Here is a 23,371-nt window from a genome sequence, read left to right on the forward strand (position 1 = left end):
TTTAATTCAACACATTCTGGTTAAACTATGGCCTGTGTAGCCATTGATTTGGTTCATACAGGACATTGTTGTAATGTGGTTTGTTTGATTGTGGCTTAATATGTTATGAAAATCTAGCCTTGTGGTTAAGGTAATAAGTGAAGAGTAGGCAAACCATGGCATACTATGTAGGGTGAATCAGACTAGGTTGATTGAAGGTAACTGGATACCATTTTTCCTGAGGTTAGAATTCTGCTGAAGCCCACTAGATGGAGCACAATAACTTAAAGGAAACCAATCTTCACAAATAAAGCCTAAAATGCTGCAGTACCTCTAAAACAGCTTTGATAAATTTTAGTGTGGAAAAGAAAAAACAGCTTGTTCTCCAGGCTTAACAGAATCACCTTTCAAATTGCAAAAGTACTGAATACTGTGCCAGGGCTTCTTAGCCCTCAGTATTCACATTTTGGGATAAATGTGCTTGTTCAGTTAACATATGAAGATGTGGCTTTTCCATACATTTTTGCTGAACCAGCAATAATTGTATTCTCCACAATTTCTTTTGTGCAGAACCATATGGGGACAGTGACACAGAACCTTTTTTCATGCCATCATTGGCCCAGTTTCTGAGAGGTATAAGGGTGTTGTGGGAAAGAGGCACAAATAGATTATACCCATGTGATGTGGAGTTCCTGGCCAAAAAATAATGTTGCAAACATGTGTCATTCAGGAAAGATAAAATCAGAAAGTCTCTCAGGACTTTTGCTATCATATGTACCTCCTATTTTTTCTCTTCTCTTCAGACTCTAACAACAGTATAAGAAATAATTAGGGTTATGTAAAGCCCATAGTACAGCTATACATTTTATTTCAGCCTGACCCGCTTGTGCACCAGAGGATCAAAGGTCAGTGGATCCAGAATATAATGATACACAATAGCCGTAACAATCCACTTTTTAAAATATAAACCATACCATTCCTATAAAAAAAGGAGTGGCTATGGAAAAGGCAAGGATGATCTCAAAATTAAAGTGATATGCAGGTTGCATTTTTCTGCAACTCCTTCTTCGATTGCTTTTCTCCTTATGAGGGTTTTTATTTCCAGCCTGGAATCCCCCTTACCTAGAAGAAAAAATGCCAGGAAGAAAAATCAGTTTCAGTAGAATGCATGGTCACTTATACGGTTTAAGATCTCATTTTCCACCGAACAATTTGAATGATCACTTTGGAGGTTTGTCATAGAAATCTCTTGCTGTAAAGTACATTTAGAACCACCTGGTAAAATGAATGACTTATAGAGATCCTGAGTATTGTGTCAGTACACTGTATGGAATAGAACTGAATGAAGGTCTAATCTAGTGGAGTGGAACTGATGAATACACATGTGTGTGTGATGGTGTAGATTTAATTATGAAAAGCCTACAGGTAGATACAGGTAGTCCTCATTTAGCAACTGCCTCATACAGTGACCATTCACAGTTATGAAGGTGATGAAAAAAGTAACTTTGCAACCAATCCTTGCATTTACAACTTTCACAGGTTTGTAAAGCAAAGGAAAGCTGAAGTAAGATCATAAGCACAGTTGTAGTTTCACTTAGTGATTGCTTCAGTTAATGACCAAGTTGCCAGTCCCAATTGCAGTCACTAAATGAGGACTACCTATATATGAACTGATGTCTTCTAGATATTTGGGGATGCATATGAAAGTAGGAATTCAGAGGTTGCTGATAGCTGGGTGTAACACATCAGTGAATGGTGATGCTAACAGAACCAGGGATGAATTTGGGGGAAAGTAGATATGGAAATTTATTGGAAAAGAGTGAAAATGATTATGTTACGAAGTGCCATGGAAGTCCATGGAACTGTGGTAATGCATGAGAAAGGATGCCTGAATTATGATGAAAGAGGCAGTAGGGAGAAAAAGGTATATAAGAAAATTGCTGCAGAAATGAGAAAGAGAATGTAATTGTATAATGTGTATAGGGAGAAAAAGTATAGAATGTGTATGGAGAGAAAAGCAAAAAATGTAGTCAAAGAGAGCAGAGAATAGTTAAGATTTAAAAAGGTAGAAAAAATGCAGAGTGATTTTGATGGAAATAAAAAAAAATGTGTGGATGAACAAGAGTGAACAAGAAGCTCCTAGTAGACAAACTAAAAATTAAAAAGCAATTAAATGATTTGCGATGAAACTGAAGTGAGAGAATACTGGAAGAAGTAGTTTAGAGATTTATACAGGAATTATATATTGAGCAATGGAATTGAAATGAATGTTGTCAGTGTTAATGTTCAATAAGAAAAATATTAAAATAAAATAAAAATGTGGTGAGAATGTTGAAAATGGCAAGGCTGCAGTTGTAGATGGTGTAATTGGAGAAATGTTAAAATATGTATGCACTTTTCTGTACAACTGTTTAACACTTGAGTAAAGACTGCATCTGTGCCTGATGGTTAGAAGAATGCTACTTCATTCCCTTTTAAAGGGAGAGGTAGCAAGATTAAATGCAAAAATTACAGGGGGATTAGTTTGTTAAATATGTACTGGAAGATGTTTGACAGACCTCTGATTGAAAGTGTATGAGAGGGGATAATGAGCAAAATTTGGGAAGGGTCAACGATTAAAAAAAATCTTTGGTGAAATATAACCACCAAAATAAAATAAGCAGAAGAAAAATAATAATACAACAGTGATAACACAATAAAAATACATTCTTGTGATAAAAAGAGGTAAAAAAAGTGATCATACCTGGGGGAGAATGGGTCAGGCACAAGAGAGACTGCCTACAGAAATCACTTATTTTTTTCTTCACACACCCCCCTCCATTGCAGAGTGAAGAGATTGGAGAGGAAGGGATTACAAGAGAGTAAGCAGGCACACAAAGGGAAATACACTGGGCTGTTTGCATAGCCTGCTCATGGCTGCTGGTGCCAGCGCATTGCTTTTGATGTGTATTTCTCATTGTGTGCCTGCTTATTCTCTTGTAAACCCTTCCTCTCCAATCTCTCTGCTCTGCAAGGGTGAAAGAAAAAGAAAAACAACAGGTCAGGCATAGGACAGTGCTTACTGACTGTAATGGTGATCATGTGACTGAGGGACAGCACCACTGTAACTTCGAACAGTCGCTGAACAACGCAGTCGGTAAGCAAGGACTAGCTGTATTAAATCTAGACCAGTGTTGTCCAAACTTGGCCACTTTAAGATGAGTGGGCTTCAATTCCCAGAATTCCCAGAATTCCCCAGCCAGCATGGGGAAGCTGGCTGCTGGGGCAGCATGGCAGAATTCCCCAGCATGGCTGGCTGGGGAATTCTGGGAGTTGAAGCCCACTCATCTTAAAGTGGCCAAGTTTGGACAACACTGATCTAGACTATTCAAAAGGATACTGCTCCACTGTCTCATTTAAAAAACACATCTCTTGAATCCATTCTCTACCATCAGGAATATAAATGTCTTTCTTATCTTTAATAATAATTTTCTTTGCTGAGCCCTAGGTTTGATAGGGAAAGTTCTTCATAAAATGTTAAATTCCATATTTCAGGAGTATAATCCAACATTACATTTATACCTTAAATTGCTATAGTTTTCCCCAAAGTATTATTAAGTATAAAACCTGAAGCCAAAAGAGAGTCATGGATGGACATAACCAAGTTATATGAGTCAGAGAGCTAGGAAAGAATATAACTTTTTTCTTTTCTTTTTTTTGTATTCAAAAGATGTATTGTTAGCTGAGAACCCAGATGATTTGTGCAAATGTTACCTAGATTTTATTATGCAGAGAGGAGCATGGATTTGAAAATGAATGTGTCAAAGGCAAGGTAGTTGTATTTGATCTGATGCAAGAAATGAATATTTATTGAAACTATCTAAATTGGCTATGCATAAGAGTGGGCATTTATCCACTGTATTATATGGAAGTGAGAATTGGGAGTCAGGAGAAGCATAAATGTAAATTGTATGCAGTGGGAATGGAGTACTTGAGAACTATGAGTTGTATAACAAGAAGTGATAGGATCAAGAATGAATGGGTACTGAATGAATGCGGAATGAATAAAAAAGTAAGTGAGCAGTACAAAATATGTTGAAGTAGTTTGGTCAGAAATGAGGATCAAATTGCAGATCAACTACATGAAGGAAGAGTGAATGGGTCAAGATAAAGGGGAAGGCTGAGAAGGTCATGGCTGAATGATTTGGTGAGATCTTTGAAAAGAGAAAGAGCTATAGTAAATGGTGTTGGTGTAAACTAGATTTAGCTATAGCTCCTTCTTTTCTTATTTCATAACTTTAATTGTTTTGCCTTTCCATTTCTTACTCCTTTTCTATGCTTTCCATAATCTTGCTTACCTCAGAAGGAAACAGATGATGGATATGCATTTATGTCCTTGTAGGACCCTAGATATGCCTAATCAAGATTACATGAGGTAGCTGTAGTAAAGATTGAAATAACTGCCCGCACTGCTGCATTCTGCACCAGTTGAAGCTTCTGGATATTCTTCAAGGGCAGCCCTATATACAGCACATTACAGTAGTCCAATCTGGAGGTGACTAGGGCAAGAGTGACTCTGAGCAGAGCCTCCCAATCCAGGAAAGGGCACAACATGGAGTTGTGCGAAGGCCCTCCTCGCTATGACTGCCACCTGCTCTTTGAGTAGGAGTCGCAAGTCTAGGAGGAGCCCCAAATTGTGCACTGGGTCTGTCAGGGGCAGTGCCACCCATCCAGCACCAAAAAATGGTATAGTCCCAGAACCAGCAGGACCCGAACCCAAAGCCATTCAGCCTTGCAAGGGTTCAGTTGAAGCCTGTTGTTCCCCATCCAGACCCTCACAGCCTCCAGACATCAGGATAAGGCGTCCACAGGATCACTTACTTTGCCAGGGGCAGAGATGTATAGTTGAGTATCATCAGCATACTGATGATACCTCACCCTGTGGCAATGGATGAGGTCACTCAGCGGCCTCATGTAGATATTAAATAGGAGGGAGGAGAGTACCAAACCCTGTGGCACCCCGCATACCAGGGGCCAAGGGTGGGACCTCACGTCCCCAACCACCACCAACTGGAATCGGCCCTGGAGGAAGGAGGTGAACCAGCACAACACAGTGCCACCCACCCCCAATCCCCTGAGCCAATCCAGAAGCATACTATGGTCGATGGTATTGAAAGCCACCAAGAGGTCAAGCAGGGCAAGGATGGATGCACAACTTCCATCCCGCCCATGCCAGAGATCATCCAGAAATGTGACCAATGCTGTTTCTGTCCCATACCCAGGTCTGAATCCAGACTGAAAAGGATCCAGATAATCTGCTTCATCCAAGGCCCTCCGAAGTTGTTGTGCAACTACTTTCTCAACCACCTTACCTGAGAAAGGGTGGTTAGATACTGGATGAAAGTTGTCCAGTATAGTGGGATCTAGTGATGGGTTCTTGAGGAGGGGGCACGCTAGAGCTTCTTTGAGAGGCAACAGAACAACCCCCTTTCTCAAAGAAGAATTAACCACTGCTAGAGCCCACTCACACGACACCCCCCGGGCCGCTTTCACAAGCCAGGAGGGGCATGGATCTAGGGAGCAGGTGGCTGAACTCACAGCTCAAAGGACCCTGTCCACTTCCTCAGGTCCAGCAGGTTCAAACCGTTCCCAGATAACGGGCAAGACTCCACCCCAGGCATCTCCTCTGGACTTGCAGCAAAACTAGTGTCCAATTGCGAGTGAATCTGAGCAATTTTATCTGACAGATGCTGAGCAAATTGTTCTGCATGCCCCTGCAAAAGGTGCTCTGGACCCCCTTTACTCAGGACGGCCCATGTCACCTGAAACAGGCTGCAGAGCAGCAATCTGCAGATGTAGTAAGAGTGGAGACATATTGTTGCTTTGCTGCCCTTACCACCACCAGGTAGGCGTTAACCTGTGTCCGGTCAAGCTCATCCTTGGTTGAGTGCCAGCAATGCTCTAGGCATCTCTTCTCTCATTTTATCTCCCTCAGCTCCTTCGTAAACCACGGGGAATGATGGAATCATGGGAGGGGAGAGGTCGCATGGGCATGATCTGATCCAAGGCCTCAGCTGCCCTCTTATTCCAAGCGGCAACCAAGGCTTCAGATGGACTGTGCAGATCAGCAGAAGGAACCCCCAGCTACCTCTGAAACACATCCGGGTCCATCAGTCACCGGGGGCGAACCAATCTAATGGGTCCAACCTCCCTGTAGTGGTAGTGGCACTAGAGAATCTCATGGAAATCAGGGCGTGATCTGACCATGACAAAGGAGACCAAAAGCTCCCCCAATTTCAGATCACATAACCACTGCTCCGACAGGAACACCAAATCCAGAGTGTGACCACTATCTCTCATCGGCCTCTGGGTGACCTGGGACCATGGCCATCACGATAGCCATGAACTCCTGAGCCACCTCACACCCTACTCCGAGAGAAGGCAGATTGGGGAACTCTACTGCCAACCTCAAGATAGAGTCAAGGAGCTCAGGCAGGGAGGTTGCTATGCAGCAGGGAGGCTGGTATTACAACAACAACAACAATTCCAACTACAACAACAATCCCAACTGATCCCTAGAGCCCAACCTAAGGAATAGAGTCACACATCCAGGGACCTGTGGGGCAGCGCTCCTGAAAGCCATAAGGGATTCCCAGATGACAACTGCCATACCCCCAACCCTGCCCTGGAGTCTCGGCTGATGCCACACCCGAAACCGCACTGGGCATAGCTCAGAGAGGGCTACCCTCCCCCCTTCTGGACCCAGCCAGGTTTCAGTAATGCTGCCAGGTTCGCCCTCTCATCAATGATTAAATCATAAGCTATGCTGCTTCTCTTTGCTGTGATCTAGTACTTATCATTTTTGCAGCCCAGATCTGTTAGTCCCAGTATTGTTACACATAGGCTGAGTTCACTTCATATGCTGACTGTAACAAAGCACTATTGTTGTCATATTCACATCATAGTCTGGTCTCTAACAGGTAAACTATATTAACATGGTGAACTGGTTCTCATTACCTGCTAAGAGGGCAGCAAAGTTCCTACATTTTCTGAACCACAAACTCCCTAAGATCTATTTTAGCCTATTCTACCTTGCTGTGTAAACCTAATAACAGACTCTGTTTGCACAAGCTAAGCTAAAGTGTGGTGTGGCTTATTGGGTTGTCCAGATTAGAACTGAGATATGTTTTAAGCATGTCATCTGAACCTGGCCTATAGCAAACCAGCCATTACGCCTCCTGGGAAGTGACACCCAGTGCAGAAGCGGCGGCAAGAAAAGCTACTGTGCAGCTGTGCGTCCCCTGCACCACCGTTGCTTTTCCTTTCAGAAAACAAAGGGGCTGAGAGAAGGATTCAACTTTCTGCTCCTCCCCATCAGTGGTTCTGATCCTCAGCAGGTCACTAGTGGTGTTTTTGCCAAAAACAGTGTAAAAGAAGGGCTAATCAGTACAATAGTTGCTGGAATATCTACTTTTGAAAACAAAGGAAATGTGGGCTGCTGCCAGCACAGTAGACTCAATTGTCTGTAGGACAATGAGCAAGTGAGTTCATTGATTATGGTATATTAAACGTAGTTTAGCTTATTGTATAAACATGCTCATAGCAACAAGAAGGCACACTTCAGGTACCATTTAATCCTTCCTTGTTGGGAATTCATCAAGCAGCTCCACTTCTTCCAGATTTTCTTGCAGGGAAGCCAGCACCTTAAATCAAGGAAGCTTGCAGTTTTTTAGTGCTTCCATGACATCTTTGTAGGCATCAGTAGGAAAATCATATACTATACTGTAAACTTGCTACTTGACAGGTCAAGCTGATTTCTTATAAGATTTAGGACTGGGTACAGACTTTTAAAAATTGCTTTATAAATAAATGGCACAAGCCAGGAATAGGTAATCCTTTCGGGGGCCGGTGGATGCTTTTGTAATTTTGAGAGCATGTCATGGGTACCCCAACAAAAGTACTTCTATGGAGTGATACTTGCCCAATGACAAGATGATGGGTATGGCCAGTTTATTCTGCCACCTTTTCCTGTACCCAGAATGTGCTCTATGATTTTATTGCTTTAGAGCATACTTCCATCCAAAGCTGCTGAAGTCACATACAATATGCATTTTCTGAGAATGAAGAATGATGATGGTTTTAACTTTTGTATTCCAGGCTCCACTAATATTTCAATTTGTTTCTTCGTTAGAAGCTTGTTTTTTAATACAGAAGCATTGGCTAGGATCCAAAGAACCACTCAATTACTTCTACACATTCAAAATCCCTTTGGTAGTCATTGAATACCAATCCTACTAGGTTTGGCGTCAGCCATAAACATTCTTGGGCTGCTCACTGTTGACACTTATTCACTTCCCCTTCATTTTTGTTTTCTCCAGCACTTCAAAGAGCGCTAGATTTGTATACCTAACTACCTTTTTAATTTTTCTTAATTTCCATACTTACCATCACTCTGAGGCATTGTGGAAGATCAAAAGAATGGCTTGACACACCTAAACAACAATGCTACTTGTTGGCTGTATCATGCCATGCTTTTAATTTTTTTAATCAGCTAAGTCTGTCATGATCCATGTACACTATAGAAATGGGAGGTATGGTGCTCCCTGAAATGGAAATTACAGTATGTGCCATCAAGATCGTGTCGAGTCTTAGACATCGATTTTCTCCATGACAATCTATTCCCAACCTGGTCCTCCTTCCAATGGTGCATCCATTGCCACTGTAACTGAGTCCATCTACCTTGCTGCTGGTCATTGTCTTCTTTTCCTTCCACCTTTCTCAACATTATAGACTTCCCAGAGATTATTTCAGCCTGGTCATTTGTGCCTTAAGTGAGAACTCTGCATTGATTTGTTCAGTGGTCCATTTGTTTGTTTTCTCAGCTATCCCTGGTATTCTCAAGAGTCTTCTCCAACACCAAAGTTTGAAAGCATCAATACTTTTTCTATCCTGCTTCTCCAAAGTCCAAGTTTTGCTTCTGTGGAGTGTTGCAGGGAAAACCATTGCAGCATGATTCTGATTTTTGTAGGTATAGACAAACCCCAGCATCCAAGTATCGTTTCCAAGACCTTCATAGCTACTCTACCAAATGCTATTCTGTGGCTTATTTCTTGAATGCTGGTTCCTTTACTGTTGATAGTCGACCCTAAAAAGCAGAAGCTATCTACCACTTCAGTATCTCCATTGTCATTTCTAAGGCTAGTTGCTGTTCCTATTGTCATTAGTTTGGTCTACTTTATATTTAATCTTAGTCCCATTTTTTCACTGTGCACCTTGACTTTCATTACTAGAGCTTGCAGATCATTTTCATTTTCAGCTATTAGAGTAGTGTCATTAGCATAGTGGAGGTTATTGATACTTTTCCCTCCAACTTTAAAACCATGCTCATCTTCTTCTAATCCAGCTTCCCTCAATAGCATGTAGATGGGAGAAAATAAAGAGAGAGCATACAGTCTTGTCTCACTTCTTTGCTGATCTAGAGCCAAAATGTTTTGCCATGTGCTATGTGGGCTATGGCTTCCTGTACTGTGTATAGGTATCACATGAGGATAATGAGATGTCCTGGGATTCCCATTTTCTAAACATATTCCATAGTTTAACATGACTGACACAATTGAAGGCCTTTTTATATCAATGAAGCACATAATGACTTCTTTCCGGTATTCTTTAGCGTTCTCAATTATCTAGTGTGCATCAGCAATTATGTCTTTCATTCCTTGGCCTTTTCTGAAGCCAATTTGGTATCTTCCTTTCCATGTAGGGCTTTATCTGCCTTGGATGATCCTAAGCATTATTTTGCTAGCGTATGAAATTAAGGATATTATACAATAGTTTGCACACTCAATTAAATCTTCTGTATTTGGTATTAGTATGCAGGCTGATCTCTTCCGAACTGTTGGCTATTGGGCTGTTCTTCAGATTTGCTGGCATTCTTTTTGTTGCTTGCCATATTTCTGTAGGTATTCCATCAATTCCTATCTGCAGATATTCCATTTATTCCTGTAGTCTTCTGACTTGGTAATGACTGGAGTGTTGATCTAACCTCATCTTCTAGTACTAGAGGTTCTTGCAAGTAGGGAATATCCTAAGATATGTTGACATCTCTACTGTACAGAATTTTAGTATTCTCCTTCCATTTTTGTTGATCTTTTTGAAATCAGTTACTGTCTGTCCAATGCTGTCCTTTAGCATACTAATTCAAAATTAGAACCTCCTTCTGAGTTTGGAGATCTTTTAGATTTTCCTGTGTGTGTGTGTGTGTGTTGCCATCTTCAATGTCTTTACAGATGTCATTGTAATACTGCTTCTTGTCTTTTCTAACGGTTCTCTGAGATTGTTTGTTAGGTTCCTTCCTGAATCTTTGTTTTCTTGGCTTTGGCTTTTTCTTTTTTTGGCAATTTCCACCATTTGTTTTAACACCCAGTTTTCTGTTTCTTGGTTCTTGGCAGTCTTTTTTCACATTCATCCTTAACAGCTTCTTTGATTTCATTCTGGAGTTCCTCTGGCTCCCTGTCAATGAGTTTCAGGACTTCAAAGCAATTTCTGATGGTCTCCTTGAAAATATATAATCAAGAATATATTATGAAAATTGGTTAGCTTTCTTCTTCCACTGTAGTTTAACCTGCAACTTGCACATGAGCAGTTCATGATCTGTTTCACAGTCAGCCCTGGCCACATCTTTGCTGTTATAACTAAGTTATTCTACCTCCTTGTACCAATAATACTTTGATTTCTGTATACTCTGATGATGTCCATGTATATAGGCATCATCGTTTGGTTGTTTGAAGTCTGTTAGCAATGAAGAAACCATTCCGCTGACAGAAATGTGTAAGTCTTTCTCCTGCTTCATTTTGGTTTCCTAGACCATACAGTAATGATCTGACTGAAAGTGTCCAATTCAAGTCCATTCAAATGGAGAACCAGGGGTGAATGATTCCTTGCATTAATACGCATTTTGGAAGAAAAAAAAAGCATCATTTTTGATGAAAGAAAAGGATCTCCTATTCAAAACCTCTAGTATTAGAGGTTCTTGTAAGTAGGGAATATCTTCTAAGGGAGGAGACAAGCAAAAGAAAGAACTTTTGGAAATCTAGAAAAAAAAAATCCCAGTGCATCCCTATGGGACAGAAGTTTTATTTTATTTTATTTTATTTTATTTATTTATTGTATTTATAAGTTGGGGGGTGGTTTGGAATGTGGGCCATTTTAAGCTTCTTTCCCTCCCTCTTTCCTCCACATCACATAAGCCAGAGAGAGCAGAACATTTGCTTCCCAGTATAATTCTATGCATAAACAATGGTGTCCACAGGAGCTTGCTGCTATCATCAGAATGATAAAGGCAGCACTGTGATGTCATATTGTGAGTTGTATCCCTTTCAGGGTGCGCATTGCAATGCCATAATGATGTTTTTTCCATTTTGCCCTACCTTGTGCATGCACACACACACACATACAACAATCATGGATGCTGCTGTGCACAAACATATGGCCATTGTTGAAGGGTTGGAAAGAATTCCAGAAGCTACGCTCTGCATGCTTTCCCTAATTTGTTTTGTTTCATCATTTTATAATTTAAGACAGAAGGGGTGATTTTTTTTTTTTTTTGCCATTATTGTTAATTTAAAGTCAAGCTGATCTATTGCAAATGACCCAATTGGTCCAGATCTATCTACCCTTGCCTTAGGCTTCTATACCTGGATCACAGCTAATTTCTTTTAGGTTTTGCGTGTTTTGTTTCTCAAGTCCCAATTACATCATGATTTCTGGGAGTTACAGCAGCTACCCACAGAGGAAGTAGTCTGAGTAATTTTTTAAACTGTTTTCAGCTTCTGTTATGTGTTCCTCTTAAAAAAAAAATGATCACAGCATTATTCTCAGAATATCTTTCCTAAAACATATTTTACAATTCAATTCAGCCAGGTAACTTTTGATTCTGCTCAGAAGGACAAGTAACTTTTTGAAAATAACATCAATAGTTTTTTATGTAGTCTGTGGCAGCAGTGATGGAAGGAAGAGGCACAGGCAGTGGTACAGTTAGGGAATTTTAGACTCTGGAATTAATTTTTTTATTTGGCTGAGATGCTCTTTAGCTGGTAATAGCTTGTTTGAGTTTAATATGTGTAACTGATATATAGAGCCAGTTTGGACTAATGGTTAAAGGTACCAGGCTACAAACTGGGAGTCTGTGAGTTCTAGTCCTGCCTTAGGGACAGACTTTGGGCCAGTCACTCCCTCTCATCTGTAGGAAAAAGGCAATGGTAAACCTCTTCTGAAAACATTGCCATGAAAACTGTAGGGACTTGTCCAAGTAGTCACCAGGAGTCAAGACAAATTTGAAGGCACAAAAAATAAAAACTGATTTATAAAGCCCTGAACAGTTCAGTGTCCGGCATCTAAGATAATACCTCCTTCTGTACAGAATGTGTGGCAACCCATGTAAGCTGCATTCACTACCAAATCTATGGGACCCCCCCCCCCTTCCAATACATATGAAGTGCTTAAAATGCCCTTGAAGGAAAACATTCACAGCAAGTTGAATTGACCCTGAGTGGTGACAGGGAGAAGAATCAGTCAGGAACTTGTGGCCCAGTAAACCAAATTGTTTCTATTCATTGACCATATCTCAGAGATAGTATTGCTAGCATGCTGACCTAGTAGGAAGAGATAAATAATAATAAAGTCACATAGATGGGTTTATCTAAAACATTCCAATATCATGCTGTGTCTGCCTTTTTCCTTTGTCTTGTCTTTGCAATGTAGTAGGCCAAAGTTATATAAACTCTGGTTCTGCTTTTGACCAGGGCTGCTCAGCAAAGTGACAAAGCTTTGCTGCAAGCCCAGTATATACTGTATGCATACTAATAAAATTATGTTGTATTTCAAGGTGATTTGGTTGCTTTAGGTGAGCCAGGTTTTGGTCACAAGAACACCTTGAATGTGAGATCACCCATCCTTTGAGTCTACATGATTGCAGAAATACTTCTGTTAGCAACTTAAAGGAGGGCCTTCTCCATGACAACTCACACACTGTGTAATTGAATGACTCCTTGGAGATACAAAAGGCACCTAACTGTAGGTGCTCCATAAACTATTAAAAACGTACCAGTTCAGATGAACATTCCCAGATGCTTATATAGTATTAGCTGCTGAGTATTAGATGTTCTGTTGTTTTTATTACATTGTTTTTCCTTTCTAAACCATTTCACTATATTTTATGATGATAACCTTAATACATAGTAGTCTGTGTATTATTTATTGGAAAATGCAGTAAGCCAGCTGAGCTGCCATTTGGGACCTCCTATTCAGACATTAAATAGGTGAGTCCATGAGAAAGGCCTTTCTTCAAGATCTTCATCTACAGTTGTATGCATTGGGGCTGGTGAGGTGGTGGGAATCTCTGATTTTTATGCCAGAGAAGGAAGTTTTGTAAACAAGGAACAGATAGCAGAAAGTTTGAAAGCTGCGAAACAAGCAGCTACATGGTCGTTGACTTGAAAGGACAGGAGGAAGGGGCCCAGCATTTAAAACTGAAGGCTAATATGTAGAGAGGGCAAGACACTGAACTGTTTTGGATGGAGAATTTTTTCATATTTATGGCTTCCTAATTCTCTGCAATAATCTACCTAACTATCTTGTATCTGCTTGGGAATACAGAGCGGGGAGAGTGCTTGGTACAAAGCTTTGACACAAGTAAAGCTCGTAAGTGGGAATACAGTCTTCCAGATAGACAATTCCAAGTTCTATAGGGCTTGATAATGTGGATAAGAGGCACATTTCCATGAATTTTGCCTAGAAATGGCCTGGAAGTCAGTGATTTTTTTTTTTTTTAAAGAGAGTCATATGTTCCATTTAACCAGCCCACTTAAATAGTATCAGTGCAGCATTCCAGTGCAACTGAAATTTCCAAGTACCTACAGCACATGGCAGTTGTATACAGAGCAGATTATACTAGTCCAAATGGGATATTACCATAGCCAGATTTGACATCTTCATGAATACTGTCAGACTGGGTGGCTTTGGCACCAGATCTATCAAGATTTAAAACCTGACCTTGAGAAATGTGCATGCAGGCCTACCCTTTGTTTTTAGAGGGTAAACAAGTAGCTCAGGGAATACATACCTATTAGGAGGAGGAGGGTCAGTATAACTCTGATTGAGTTCCTATTAATCTAACACAGGTTGATTTCCCATTTCTGAACAGAAGTAATCTTTGTCTCACTTGGATATTTGTTTTTCTTTATGGAGCGATTACTAATATCTGGACATCATTTTAAAATTTGATTAGTTTCATAAGAGTCCAATAATAACTGAGTTTCAGGCAAAAAAAAAAAGTCTAGATCCCAAATTTTCCCAGGAAAAAGGGGGTAGACAAATAGTAAGATCAGAATGATCTACCTTGGCAGGTCTGCTATCTGGCTTGTCAGAGCTGTTCGCTATTAAACGTTTAATCAAATATAAAATCTACAGTTCTAGGGACATAAAATTCTAGTAGTACCTGTGCAGTTTCTAGTAGTTCAAGTAATACAAAAATTATGTTACCAGGTAGAAAATGGTTCATCAACAGGGTGGAAGCAAAGTGAACTCTAGGCAAATATAGCTGTCCAAATATATTTATTTCTAACCATCTCCACTACTGAAGGCATTCTTGACAGATCCTTCTGCTAGTTTAGGGAAGGACCGTCAGTGGTAGAATCTCTGCTTTGCATGTAGAAGGCCCCAATTTAATTTCTAGTCTCTCCCATTTTCCCAATGGGGCTGGGAAAGCGACTCCGTTAACTCTAGAAAGCTATTATATAGGCTAAATTTTATATTTTGTATTTGATATTTATATATTGTGCATGTTTTAATATTATGTGGTTCTTTGGGTTTATTGTTTGCTTTTCTGTTGTATGCCACCCAAAGTCACATTGTTTGAGTTGGGCAGCCTTATAAATCCAGTAAATGAATGAATAAAAATAAAATAAATGCTGATCTAGACTGATGTATAGTCTGACTTGCTGTAAAGAAACTTCCCATGTTCTAATGGAATCCTTTTCCTGACAAATTATGGAAAGTTGTCAGACTTACATTAAAAGAGAGAGAGAGAGATGGCATTGCCTTGCTTCCCCCTGCCCCAACAAATCCAGTAAGAGTATGTTTCTTTTCTGGAATTAAGCAACAAGAAAAATGGACATAATAAACATGTCAGTAACATTTCAATAACAACTGTATTATATTGTGTCTTTGCTTCTCCTTTCCCACCACTTCAAAAATTTAATTAATTTAATGTATTCAATTTAGGCACCGCCCGACTCCAGTACTCCCGACTGGGCGGTTTACAATAAAGGCCAAACCAAAATAGAAAATACAATATAATACAAATGAATTCTTACAGGTACATGTATGCTTCTCCAGGGTGCAAAGATACTTTCTGAACAACACTGAGAGGAGATGTGGAGACTGCTAGGCAGAGAGGAATTGCCCCCAATTGGCCTTAGATCCTAAAGAAATTCACAGGAATAAAGTTTTCTGCCTTCTCTTCTCTGCAACAGTCCCTCATGTTGGAAATAAGCAACAGAGGGGGAGTATTTTTAATTTATTGGTGAAATGTATCTATTCATGAAAACAACTGGGCTCTAGGTGGCATAGAACTTACGTATTAACATAATGGTACAAATCAGAATAATTACTTAAAATAGCAGTTCCAATTCAATTCTCAATTAATTGATACTAAAAGTAAAAAGCTAAAATTATGGAATGTGGTGCCACTAGGTATTTCCAGAAGAGTCATGTTTTCACCTGCTTCCAGAAGGCCATCTGGGAGCAGGCCATCCGTGCTTCAGTGTCAGCCCTTTGCGGTAGATCAGACTTGAATGCCAGTCATGAATACTAATACTACTACTATCGGCTTACAGTAACAGAATCTTGCAACCCTGAATGTGCCTCCCCCTTCCCTGGCTTTATCCTAAAGAGCACTAGGGAGAGACAAGTCTGAGGCACTTTCTCAAATTCCATTCCTCCTTTGGGCTGAGATTTCTCTTATCTGATCATCGCCTTGGCTGTGGCTCTTCCTCCTCTTCCTCATGGTTATTCTTCCAGCCCATTACATTTAGGGGGCAAACTATTCCAGAAGAGGAGAGCTGCTGAAGAGAATGCTTGCTGTCAGGCCCCTCACGCCATAGGCTGGGATCCTTAGTAGGTGCTCCCTAGTTGTCTGGGTAGGATGGGCAGAAACTATTGAGGAAATAAGATATCCAGGCCCCATGCCATATAGGGCTTTATAGGTTTATTGAGGATATTGCATCGTATAGGAGTAGAAAACGGAATAAGGATCAGCATGTTCTCCGTCTCTTACATAATTTTTACTTTCTTTAATTTTTAACTGCTGTCTCTCAGTCACTGCTGACAAAAGTCTGTTATTGTGCTGGTAAAAGTGAACGGGTATTTTCCATCATAGCTCTGTTTCAGATTTTTAAAAATATGTTGCATTTAAAAAAAAATCAATCTATCAAGTAAGATTTCAGTTTAAAGCAGCCTTTCTCATCCTTTTTCCCCTGGACAAGCCCTTGAAACAATTTTCAAGTCTCAGGGAACCCCTGCATAAAAATTATTGTATCTACAGTTCACAGTACGTTAGCATGATCAGTATGCTGCACACAGATTCCCACTGCTGCACGCATTAGCACTGCACAGCACTCGAAGTTCAAAAAACAATGTTTTTTTTAATCACAATTTCTTGCAGAACCCAGTTAGGAAAGGCTGGTTTAAAGGCTCAGTATAAATCCTTTCACTATAGCCTAAAAGAAAGAAAGGAACAAAACCTTTGCAACATTCCACACTCCATTCTGTATTATTCACTCCTGACCTATTTCATCTCCTCTGCAGGATTCAGAGGAGCTCCAGCAAAGAATCATTCTGGAAATTTTCCTTCTATGAAGTTCCTTAAGTTAATATCTCAGAGTCCAAACCAGGAGAGATCTTATAAAGCCGGAGGAACTAGTCATCCTCCTGCAGTTAAAGAAAAATTACTCAATGACTGAAGCAAATGTGTTTTAGTATTGAATTAAGAGAGTAAAACTAGTTTAGTGCTGATTGGGTGCAGAAGACAAAAACTGACACTCCGCCCCTTATTTTCCTTGTACTGGCACAACTACGAATACCTCAAAGGGACAAGGAAGTTGCATCTTGGAAAAAGAAGAATCAAGATATACTTATTTTTAAATAAAAACAGAACTGTTAGGAAAGATGTATGAACTACCCTAGTGGGGAATAAACTTACACATATTCCCTCTTAGCAAAATGAAAGATTCCCCTCTTTGCCGTATCCTGCTGGTTAGAATGGAGAGATGTTACATAACTTTGAGGGACCAGCAAATCAGGGTTAGGAAAAAAGAATTTGCTGAAGGTAAGATAGGATGTTATTAAACACTTTGAGCTTCAGAGGGCACTGTGGGTTAAATGATATATCATTTTAAAAATATAGTAGGCAGCTACCCACCTCTGCAGTTGTTGTTTTTTTCCCAAAAGTAAATATGGAGGCCTTCCAAATCAGGGGAATGGAATGAGGGGAAGACAAGTTTAATCCTTCCCTCTCCAGCTGAGACTCTTTCCCAAGATCAGTGCTCTGCACCTCAAAAGAGAGGGTCAGGAAAAGAACTGAAGACAATCTTCTTTCCAGAGAACTTGTTATACAAAAAGGGAAGTTTGCATTACACTGAGGCAAAGGAAGCTGACAGATTCAAGCAAAAATTTTTGGATTCTGTTAAAGGGCAACAAACTACCCACTGTTTGTTCACAGCCTCCCTCAGTCTGGAACTTTCCAGATGACTTATGACAACAAATCCCAGAATTTCCTAGCCAGCATGTCTCTTTGTTTTAGTTGTGTTTAAGAGCCTCTTTGGATCTTAGATATTCCAGTCTTTGGGATCTGCTCTGGAGACTATTATGTATCTGCCAAGGAACTATCCGTTGGCATGTTCTAATTGCCTTCCAACCCTTCCATTGGGCACACAGTTTGTATTAAGCCACATTTGCTTAAGATTTTTTTGAATGGATACCCACAAGGTGCTAAGACAAACCACTGTTTACAAACCACAATGGCTAAGTGTACACAACTTAAGTCACAAGCCAGCTAGCCATATTATTTCTTAACATGATATTTTTATTTATTTGTCAAATTTATATGGCTGCCCATCTCACCCAAAATGTCTCTGGGTACATACAGTGAAACCAAGAATTAAAACATTTTGCAAACCCATTAAAAGAATGAATGTGGATAAAACAAGACCATGAGAGGGAAGATGTTTGCATACAGTATAACAGCATGCAGGCTCCCTATTACCAGGGGATCCGCAAGGTTTCCTATAAAAATCATGTTTTGAGTGCTTTCCAGAAGGCCGTAAGGGTTGGGACTAACCTCACCTCAGGAGGGATGATGTTCCAGAAGGCAGGTACCATAGCAGAAAAGGCTCACCTCCTAGGTCCCATCAGATGGAACTCCTTTGCAGACAGGACCCACAGCATGCCTCTCCTGCCAGACCTGATAAGACAGGTAGATGTAATTGGGAAGGGGTGGTCCCTCAGGTAACCTGACCCCATGCTGTACAGGTGAACCAGGTCTTCTGTTTCCAGTTAATTGGTTTTGGGCTGTAATTTTCCTAATTTGAAAGATCCAGTGTGCTAATTCAATCAGAATAACAAGAGAGTACAACTTTTGGAACTCCTTGCTTCCTTCCTTGGTAGCAAGTGTCATCTAGAGCAGTAACAAGGGCCTGCATTTTTACACTCCCATTTTTGGGAATTTGTGTATAAATACCGTAACCAAACAGTCATGCTTTGCATAAGAGCAAACCCTTAGGCTTTGATTTTCCAGTCACTGCAAACAATAGCAACATCATCGCTTACTGTGCTTGCAGCAAGCTTATTACCACATTTCTCCACCAATCTTTCCTGTTCATACTCTTAAGTTTCCCCTATAAAAAAAAGCTGACCTTTGCTACCTTTTTTTAAATAGCTTGGAAGAGTTAGTAAGTCACACCCAGGCTGGTGAGTCAACGGGATAAAAAAATCTTTTTCCTGCTCCCTTGAGGTACCTGCAGGTACATGAAGGGAACAGATGGAAGGGCAATCACGTGGGCTACAGAAAGCGAGAATTATTGAATTTTGTTATCCACATAAACTACAGACAGCTAGACTGCAACCTTGGAGATTGAGCTTTCCAAGATCCCCATCAAGAAGGCAGTAAAATAGCCACATCTTCCTTCTGTTTTTCCTTCCCTTATAAACCTTTGATTCACCAATCTCCTCCACCTGCCTGTATGTGGAGAAACACACTCCAGGCAGAGGGGAAAGTTGGACAAAGGGGGTTGGGCAGGTTCAAAAGAAATCAATTGTTAGGGCTTTCTTCCATACTTTATTGGCATATACTTTAATTCTCCAAGTCCCAACTGGGCAACCTTCCAATAAAAATAAAATCAATTATCTATACTTATTATTTAAAGTACTGAAAAAGATCTTGGCTCCTTCAAAGCCAAAGTGGAGCTGAATTTCAAACAGCTTCATACCAGCAGCCATGAACTCTAAAAGAAGTGGAAATAAGTATAGGTGAATTTGGGTGCTCCTGCACCACTATCTTGTACCTCTCTGGCGTCTTCTTTGGATCTGATTGATATCACAATGTCATTTGGAGGGGGGGGGGAACAGGTTTTGTTTCTGACTCTACTTTTGTTTACAGTAACTGTACAGTGACTGCAAATTTGAAGGTGATCCATTTTTTGGCAGAAACCTTTGCCTCACTCCTCCTAGGCCCAACCATTATTATTGTTCCTTTCCCTCCTCCCTGCCCACCCCCATCATCCAGATATTCCATATCTGATTCCTAGAACTTCCCTTGTCTTCACCGCTTATCTCTAACACCAATCCAACCATTATAACATGCAATTTTCATAACCATTTTGAAAAGCACCTGGGTTACAATATATTGATATGCTATAATTTCACCTTTGCAAATCCCAAGGCCTTTAAGTGTAAGAAAGAAATGGTGGCAAAGTGGCTATGAAGCTTTTGGGGGCTTTTAAAAACATTTTTTTTACAATCAATCATCTTGATTTCCCCCATAGCATCCTCTGAGATTTTGGGGGCAAATTGTAAGACAAATTTCATAAATGTTTGCAATTTATTTTATAACCTTTTTATGTGAAATGAATGGACTTTTGTTATTTCATGATTGTTGACAGCTCAGGGGACATGACACCAATTGAATGATGTTCTTTTAGTTTGCTGAAGAGAGGTGAGTGAGCACTGATTGGTTCATGGTGTTCTCTGCGTGTTGAGGTTGGCAGAAGTGAAGATGAAAGCAGATCAGTTTCAAACTGCTTAGTAACGTACTAGGGGAGTAGAAACACTGATGGTATGGAGATGCCCATTTTGTAGTTTGATTTCACCCAGTTTCTAATTTTTCTGACTTCATGGTTGTTTGTTTGGTCTCTTTTCTCTATCAGCTTGTGAATTTTCTGCATCAAAATGTGGAAACATTTCCAAATTGGTATATTTTTATTCCCACTTTGCACATTTTTGCAATTTTTTTCCCAATAGAATTGTTGCAGTTTATTTTCACCAACATAGGCATACATGTATTCAGTATCCATTTGTATATGTAATTTTTTCTTTGCAAAATGCATCTCACAATTGGGAAAAGTAGATAACTGATTTCAGTTTGTGTATACAGTATGTTCAGAAAGAAAGAATGAGAAAGTATATTAATATTTATCTACTAACCCTAATAAGAAGCTGCACTTATCTCCCTACTGGTCCAGTATTATCTATTTTGACTGGCAACGTTTCTCTTGCTGGAAAGATCTTTGTCATTATCTGAATGTTTCAACAATTTATTGGAGACTGACATTGAAACCCAAGCACATGCTCCACCATTGACCTATAGCTCATGTAGCATTTGCAAATCATATTTTTGAAAACCATGCATATATGAAACTGTTTAAAAATGGCACTGCACACTTTTGCTATCTCTTATTTTGCCATGTGAGTGTGGCCCGTATTTATTACCCTCTTACCATACATTTTCCCCAAAAAGCATGAAGAGAGAACACTTTCAGATAGGTTTGGCTAAGAAATTTGTCCATAAGGGAAAATTATGGTTGGGCAAAAATTGTTAGTTCAACATACTAATTACTGTTTGATACTAATTGTGGCTTGAAAAAATCCCAACAACTTGTACCGAATTATTTTTGAGCATATGTTTATTTTTGGCTTTTGGCCTTGTCCAAGCATATATTTTAAAATAAATAAACAAATGGTATAATAGAGAGAGAGGCTTTGGAAAATTATATGCCTTTACAATGGCTGCCTTCTGCCTACGTGATATAATAACTATTGTAGGATTGTTTCTTCCACCCAACATATGTGGCTAGAAAGTCCAAGGTCCTAGACACACGTGGCCTGGCCAAATGACATAATAAAAGCATTCTGTGCTATAAAGCTGGGAATTTGCTGGCCACATGGTCACCACCATTTTATCCCCCAGTGTATTTGCATTGGAAGCAAGCGTTGTATCTTATTATAGTGTTTCATCTCAAAACAATCATTGTTTTGGAGATCTGGAACTGGGATTTATACCAAACTTGTCAGTTCTGGCATCAGTTTTGGATTTGCACAACACAATAAGCTACAAAATTTGGTTAAAGAATTATACATGACAAGAAGTAAAATGGGGGAGCATGTACAATTTGACTGAACTTCTTAGCTTTGTGCATTTGCAATCATGAACAGTCTCTGGTCAAAAAGTTTTTTTTAAAGAATGCTCCACTTTATTCCAAGCCAAAGATGAAAAACGATTTATGGGCCTATCCTTTGATAATCTACTTTGCAAGCAAATGGTGTCTATATGGGGACCCTACAACAGTAAACTCACCACCATCAAGAACCACTCAAGAGTTACTGGGAATTGGGCAGCACATCAATTTAATGAATTATTATTATTGGATTCTGTTTGACAAACTGCCAAAAAATATTGGTAGCACATAGCTACAATTTTGTGTTCTAATTTCCTTCTGGTCGGAGTCACACATCAAATTAAGCCATAATGTGATTTACTTTTGACATACTCAGTTGTGTGAACTCTACTGTAACTACTTAGCTTGTTGTAGGAAGCCAGCCAATTATTTATATATTAGACCATATTGAAGCAAATGATGGCTTACAATGATATGTAAAGTCAGCTGTATTCTTAAGACTTCTCCAGCTTAGTGCTCTTCAAGTGTCTTAGACTACAAAGTTTCCACCAGGATGCATAGATTTATATGGGCTGTGACCCAAAGCTTCTCAATGGCATCAGATTTGAGAAGACTGTTTTATGTGATGCACAAAACCTGCAAAGGTGTGTGCATGGAATCGGGGGTGGGGGAGAGGAGCAGCAAAGTTGAAGCACAACCAGTTGCATTTTGTTTTACTCTTGCCCTTCTCTTTGCTCTTCCTGTAGGCCAGAAAGCCCTAAAGGCAAGAAGCGGTCAGATCTGTAGCCTCTAGGCATATGCCTGACAATGCTGGCCCCTAGTGTTGACCCCGCATAGTTTTAGAAGGAAAGGGGATTCAAGGTTGAGTTCTCTGTCCCCTTGCCTGTTATTTTCAGAAAATGACGAAGGATGGCTTTCCTGGATTTTATTAGAACGCTCTTCCCTGCAATACTATCAACACAAACAGGTCTATCAACACGAACAGAGAAAATAATCCCTCTCCACATGCTCCGCAGGGAACCTGAACCTCCAGCCGACATAATCTGAATGGGGGGGGGGGATTCGAGAAGGCACCACCCGTTCTTTCTTCCAGACCAGGTTTTTATTGCGCGGCTGACCCAGCTGGCTTACCGGACGCCCAAGGGTCCAGATGATGCCATCGTCCTCGGGGAGCCCTTCCGTCTTTTCTCCCCGCTTTTCCTTCCCCCTCCTTTCCCTTTTCCAAATAAAATCTCTTAATGGGAGATCCATGGAACAGCTGCCTGATGCCTTTAGCTTGGTAGCACTCCAAGCGGACGGCCAGGGAGCAGCGCGTGTCTTTTTAAAGGTTCTGCTTTCTTTACACGGGAGTAAGCCGCGCCGAATTCTGCGGGGCTTGCTTCCGAGTAAGCGAGCGGCACGCGAAGGGAGCGCCGCGCCGTAATCAACAACCACGCTCCCTGCAGCCTCCAAAACCTGGGAGCGCGAGCTTCGCCCCCCCCCCGCCCCCATCCCTACGGAGAATACCGTAAGGGATGATTCGCCGCTCCTGCGCAGGAGAAAGGCGGCGGTGCCTTTCGCGGGCAAGCGCCTCTGCACGCGGGTGCCATAGCAGCGGCGGCGGCGGCGGCGGCGGCGAGGAGGGTGTGTTCTTGAGCCCCCTCCCCCCGGTGTCGGAGGTGGAGAGAGGAGGAGACCGGCGGCGGAGG

General features: G+C 40.6%; 1 long non-coding RNA gene across 2 annotated transcripts; it reads right to left on the reverse strand.

The window, feature by feature from the left end:
* Nucleotides 1-828: 828 nt before the first annotated feature.
* On the reverse strand, nucleotides 829-23,305 carry LOC148214898 (uncharacterized). Of its 2 annotated transcripts, none has more exons than XR_015796929.1 (3): nucleotides 23,190-23,305; nucleotides 18,358-18,475; nucleotides 829-1,101 (listed from the first exon to the last, which is right to left on the reverse strand). It is a non-coding gene; the product is annotated as an uncharacterized LOC148214898 (long non-coding RNA). The 2 variants fall into 2 exon arrangements; XR_015796930.1 differs by lacking the exon at nucleotides 23,190-23,305 and adding an exon at nucleotides 22,815-23,157.
* Between the last annotated feature and the right edge of the window lie 66 nt (nucleotides 23,306-23,371).

This window comes from Python bivittatus, unplaced genomic scaffold, assembly GCF_059951505.1.
Source record: "Python bivittatus isolate LINGU-HERP-01145 unplaced genomic scaffold, Pbiv_v1 ctg000480_np1212, whole genome shotgun sequence".
In the NCBI taxonomy this organism is placed as follows: Eukaryota; Metazoa; Chordata; class Lepidosauria; order Squamata; family Pythonidae; genus Python; species Python bivittatus.